Source organism: Kryptolebias marmoratus, linkage group LG13 (genome assembly GCF_001649575.2).
Source record: "Kryptolebias marmoratus isolate JLee-2015 linkage group LG13, ASM164957v2, whole genome shotgun sequence".
NCBI lineage: Eukaryota > Metazoa > Chordata > Actinopteri > Cyprinodontiformes > Rivulidae > Kryptolebias > Kryptolebias marmoratus.
In genome coordinates, this window is record NC_051442.1 from 27,589,786 (window position 1) to 27,595,832 (window position 6,047).

Here is a 6,047-nt window from a genome sequence, read left to right on the forward strand (position 1 = left end):
GAGGAGCCAGTTGAGGTGGCTCGGGCATCTGGTGAGGATGCCTCCTGGACGCCTCCCTGGTGAGGTGTTCTGGGCACGTCCCACCGGGAGGAGGCCCAGAGGAAGACCCAGGACACGCTGGAGGGACTATGTTTCTCGGCTGGCCTTGGGATTCCTCCGGAGGAGCTGGCCCAAGTGGCTGGGGAGAGGGAAGTCTGGGTCTCCCTGCTTAGGCTGCTGCCCCCGCGACCCGACCCCGGATAAGCAGAAGAGAATGGATGGATGGATGGATATTTGGTTTAGAAAACATAAATTCAACCTAAGATTGATGCCACAATTAAAAATTATTTACATGTTCACCATTAGGTTCCATCAGCCTTCCTTAAAAAAAACAAAACAATTATTTTGGAACTGAAGATGCACATCGGTGCAAAAGGCTGTACTTTTTTTTTCCAGAGGAGTGAATCCTTTTTGTACCAAAGATGTCAGTTTCTTAATAATTTGTGTGATTTTTCTCTTCATGATGCCTCTTCCATGTTCAGAAGGAGACAGATTTGGACTGGTTTATATTTACTTAGAAACGCATATATATGTGTAGAATAAATCCTAACCACAGACCTCCCAGTAGGAGACGTTATCTTGTTGGTAGTGTACTACATCTCTCCAGAGTTCTGATACCTGCTCCTGCATCAGTGGTGCCTTCAGTCATACCATGATCACTGATCACAGATGTTTGTGTTTTGCACCTTTTGATTTTAAAAGACTGAAAGGTCTTTCTCATCTTTAGAACATAGAACTCGAATGTCTGTTTTCTTCTAAAAGCAGCTGAAACAAAGTGACATCTGACCACACAACATGTGTCAACATGTTCTCTCCATTGGAGAGAAGCTTGTACAAAGAACTCCATGGCATTTTTGTATTCAGCTGTTTTTGGATGCAGGCTTAGATTGTATTGAATTTTTTTAAGGTATTGGCAAGTCCTGGGAGTCACAGTAAAGATGATGTCTTGATTTGTGGAAGGTCACACATCAAACAGGGGCTTTTGGACTTCCGTGAATTTCATTTTATTTAATTATTTTGTAAATATTTTGTTGTATTAAAGATGTTAAAAAAAGTTTTACTTCTTTGCAAATTTTGTGTTGAAGGTATTTTAAAAAAACAAAAACTTTTTGTGACTTTCTGTCAAAGTGTTGAAGCCGTCCTTCCTAGGAGACAGTAAACTGGTGGATTCTTCTTTTATACCCCATTCTAACACCCTCACCAGTCACCACCTATTTTGCTGACTGTAGACTCATCCACAGCTATATTAATAACCAACTTCCCAACTTTTCCAAAAAGTGAAAAATTGGATGTTGCAGTTAACTTAAAATTTTCAGAAAATGAAGCATGACTTTTCAAATACTATTTTTCTACATTTTTCCTAAATGCGTGCCTTTATTTCTTCTCATCCAGGATGCCTGATAATAATCTGTGTTTCTTAGTGCTCAAAGGTAAGACAGATCACAGCAACGATTTCTCAAAGTCAGAATCCTTAAGACAATATCTCACTGGGCTGTGTCTATTGGAGACTCAAAATTATGAGAAAATGTGAGAATTTTTAGTACTACCAAATTTTTGTAGCTATTCAATTTTTTTTTTCAAAATAGTCAGTGTTATTATGGGTGTTTCAGGCTTTTCTAAATTTACTTTCCAGAAGTTTAGTGTCCTAGATATTTTGACGCCTGCACAGGAGCTCTCCTTATGACAGAAAATATTTGAGGGTACAGTCTCAAATGTCCGAGTCTGAAAAACCACGCAATGAGAAATGATAATTATTTAAAAAGTGCCTATCTTCATTTCAAAAGTGTTCCCCAGCAGATAAATTTATAAATGTGGTGGTGGCTGCCAAGGAGGGTACAAAACTGGCTGAGGTGCATACAATGTGAGTGGAGGTGGACGACAAGATGCTGTGCACAGCCAAGAATACAGTTTTACAAACCATACACACAGAGCTAAGTTGTGATTTTTAAAAACTGATTGCACAAGATGTGGCTGCATGACTTGCTGGTCACAAAATATGCCTTTTTTTTTTCTTTGAGTCACAACCTAGTCCCCAACCCAGTGAGATACCACTTTTACAGAGAAGAGTGTTTGCTTGTGACCGTCCTGTTTTTCTTATAGTGGTAACAGACACCCTGTGTGAGCTAATTAGCCTGCAGTGATTTGGAAACTGCTCAGCTCAGCCCAGGTGTCCACTGCGCACAGAGAGAGACCAGACGACCTTTTACTCAGCTCCGTCCCACTGCAGTCACTTAAAACAGTGATGGATGTCCCCCTTTCACCCACTCCCCCACCAGGCCTAGCTTTGCTGTCCTCTCCACCCATTCCTCTCTCTCTCCTGTTCCCCCACCTCTGGCCCGCTCCAGCACCATTCTCACCTTATTTGTCCTTCTTGCTTCTGTGGTGTTTTTTTTTTTTGCCTCTTACAGCACCCCTTTTCTCTGTTTCTTCAGAGTAATGAAGAAGAAGAAGTGTGGAGAAAACGAGGGGGGTTAAGGCAAGTGCTGGACACATTTTCTGCATGTCAGAGAGTAAAGGGAGTCGAGTGCTGCACCCACTCTCACAGCTGCTCATTAGTTTGCACTGGCTGTCGCTCAGTTGATATGGCCGCTGGATTTGGTCCCAGCTGCAGGAACATCAGCAGCATGGTGGAGACCAGGAGAACAGGTAAGGACGATGAGAGCAGGAGAGAGAAATCTGCCAAAGATGAACATTTTTATTCCCCATCAGGACAGACATTCTTCACACCCGATGTTTACTAAGATGAGCGTTTGATGTAAATCCTAGCTGGGATTGAGCAGGTTTGTCTGTGTTAATAAAAAAGGATATAATAAATATAATAATAATAAATAGAATTTTATCTATCTATCTATCTATCTATCTATCTATCTATCTATCTATCTATCTATCTATCTATCTATCTATTTATCTATCTATCTATCTATCTATCTATCTATCTATCTATCTATCTATCTATCTATCTATCTATCTATCTATCTATCTATCTATCTATCTATCTATCTGTCATATTTTAACTCAGCATGTTGTTTGTGGTTTTCTAAAACACATTTATTGATGGTTTTGGTTCTGTATGTGTAAAAGTAATTAGTTATTCTATTCTTCATGTTGTAAACTGATATTAATAAACCTCTGAATATGTTGTGTGCGCTTGTGTGCGCTTGGTTATTTAGAAATATGTTTTACTCCTTGTACTCAAACAAAGGAGGAGTCCTGCAGTTCTTTCTACAAACATTTTCATTGTTTCCACATGTAAGATTTTTATTCCCCCTGATGTGTAGGATATTGTTTTTTTGTTTTGTTTTTTTTGCCAAAGGCAACAAAAAGAGAGGTAGAATAGACAAATATTCATTTTCCTTGTTTTTGTGTGTCAGAGGAAAAGAGAAAACAAGAAGAGGAAAGCGTGTGTACGTGTGCTTTTGTTTCCTCTGTGGTGGTGGTAGTGTGTGTGTGTGTGTGTGTGTGTGTTTGTGTGCACTGGGGGAGTAGTGCGACCAGGCTGCAGATATCATCCATCTCCCTGTCACCGGCCCAAGGGCTGCTGGGAAAGTAGCAGACAGCTCCCCAGCTCCGACGACGAAGCCTGCATCCTAATCTTTCCTCGACAGAATGCTGGAGAAAGTCGCACTTCTCCTCCCTCACCACCCGGTACGGAAACCCATTAACCTCACAATCTGGGAACAAAGCGTGCAGCCGAGGCCAAGCCACCACAGGGCTGCAAGTCCCATCACTTCCCGTCATCCAGCAGGCATGACAGAGCAGTGGCACTCTGTGTGAACACAACTTTAGGAGACACTGAGAGCTGCAATTACACAGCAGAGGTAAAGCTGTGACTGGCCTGTAAAAACAAACTGTTGGAATTTAACCAACATTTGTGCAACAGTTTGAACTTTTTTTATTTGGGTAGATTATAAACAAAATCTCTGAGATAAAATGAACTAAATGTATAAGCTAAATCACACTTAAATAAGTTGGTAAAATTTCAACATATTTTTAGACTTGTAATTTCCCAAACAAACTGCTAAAATTTTACTAATTTTCTTAAATAAATCAGTAAAATCAAATTAAATATTACTGATTCTTTTGACTTATAACTTCTCAAACATTTGTCAAGTTTTTGTATCATTTGTATTAATTAAGTTAGAAAAAATTTAAAACTGTTTATATGTAGTATCACTAATATATTTTAGATTAATACAACTGGAATTAGCCAAATTAGTAAAATTAGAACTAGTTTGTTTGAACCTCTAATTAAACTTTATGCAAATTAATATTCATCTATTCAAATGATGGTACAAACCATACTAAAATACAAATTACAAACAAAATAGCTCTTGCATATTTAATAGCTCATTATCAAATATTACATTCAGGAATTTCTTCATATTTCTGCCAAAGTAATTGTGTAACAGGAAACTGACATGGGTGTACAAATCTATCAAAGGAAACCCTGACTGATCCCAAAACTGTAAGCCTGGCTTATGGCAGAAGATAAATTAAAATAAAAGCAAGGCTAGCAATAAGCACTGTATAAGAATAAAGCTAAAAACTTCTTGCACTAACAGAACCTTCCTAACTAGAAGTTTTATGACAGGTTTTAATTTTAACTTTTATAACACCAGTTTTTTAAAAGTTGGGACATTATGCAGAATGTAAATTAGAACAAAGTGCAATGATTAGTAAATCTCATAAAAACATGTTTTATTCACAATGAAACATAGTAAACATGTCAAACACTGAATCTAAGAAATTTTACTTTTTATTCATTTGTTGTTTTTTATTTATTTATTTATTTATTTATTTATTTTTTACCAAGGTATCTTTGAACTTGATGGCAGCAACACATTGCAAAAAGTTGAAACAGGGCCATGTTTACCTCTGCAAAGAATCTCATCTTCTTCTAACATCAGTCTGTAAACATCCAGGAACTGAGGAGAGCAGCTGCTGGAGGTTTTAGAGGGAATGTTGTCCCATTCTTGTCTGATGGAGGATTCTAGCTGTTTAACAGTCCTGGGTCTTTGCTGGATGGGAGCATACAATCTTCTAAATCCTGTATGTACTTTTCTACATTATTGGTGCTTTTCCAGATGTATAAGCTGCTTATACCAGAGGAACTAATGCACTCACATACCTTCAGAGAGGTAGGGCTTTGAACTGTGTGATGAAAATAGGCCAGATGGTTCCTTTGCTCTTTAGTACAAAGGATATGGTGTTTGTGGTTTACAAAGAAAATTTTAGATTTGGATCTTTCTGACCTCAGAACAGTTCTCCTCTTTGCCTCAGTCCATTTCAGATCAGTTTTGGCTCAGAGCAGACAGCAGTATTTGTGGAAGGCTTCTTCTTTGTTTGATAGAGCTTTAAGCAGAATCTGTAGATGGCTCAGTGAACTGTGTTTACAGACAGTGATCTGTGGAAGTGTTCCTGAGTCCATGCAGTGATGTCCACAACAGAATTAGACCTGGTTTTAATGCAGTGGCCCCCAAGAGCCTGAAGATCACAGGGAGCCAATGTTGACTTTCAACCCTTTGTCTTTTGAGCTCAGAGATTTATTCAAATTCTTGAAATCTTTTGATGATATTGTGAACTGAAGATGATGGGCTATCCAAAGTCTTCCTGATTTTTTTTACTGAGGAACATCATTCTAAAATTGTTCCAACATCTTCAGTCACAGTTTTTCACAGACTGCTAAACCTCTGTCCATCTTTACTTCTGAGAGATTGAGCCTCTAAAAAATGCTCTTTTTATACCCAGCCCTCTTACTAATTTATTTCCAATTAACCTAATTAATTGCAAAAATACTCCTCTAGCTTATGTGCACAACTTACTTTTACTGCCTTTTGTTGCTCCTGTATCAACTTATTGAGATGTGTTGCTACCATCAAGTTCAATATGACCTTTTTTTTTTTCAAAATAAAAAAGACGACATCTCTTATTGTCAGCATTTGATATTGTTACTATGTTTTATTGTGAACAAAATATGGGTTTATGAGATTTCTATAGCATTGATTTCT

At 38.1% G+C, this 6,047-nt stretch overlaps 1 long non-coding RNA gene across 1 annotated transcript in view; it reads left to right on the forward strand.

Annotated features, from left to right (window-relative positions):
• The window catches only part of LOC108248814, an 80,348-nt gene extending 77,168 nt beyond the window's left edge, over nucleotides 1–3,180 (forward strand). Inside the window, exon 4 of the long non-coding RNA XR_005233941.1 lies at nucleotides 2,472–3,180. This is a non-coding gene — a long non-coding RNA (uncharacterized LOC108248814). The remainder of the gene's footprint in view (nucleotides 1–2,471) is intronic.
• The last annotated feature ends 2,867 nt before the right edge of the window (nucleotides 3,181–6,047 follow it).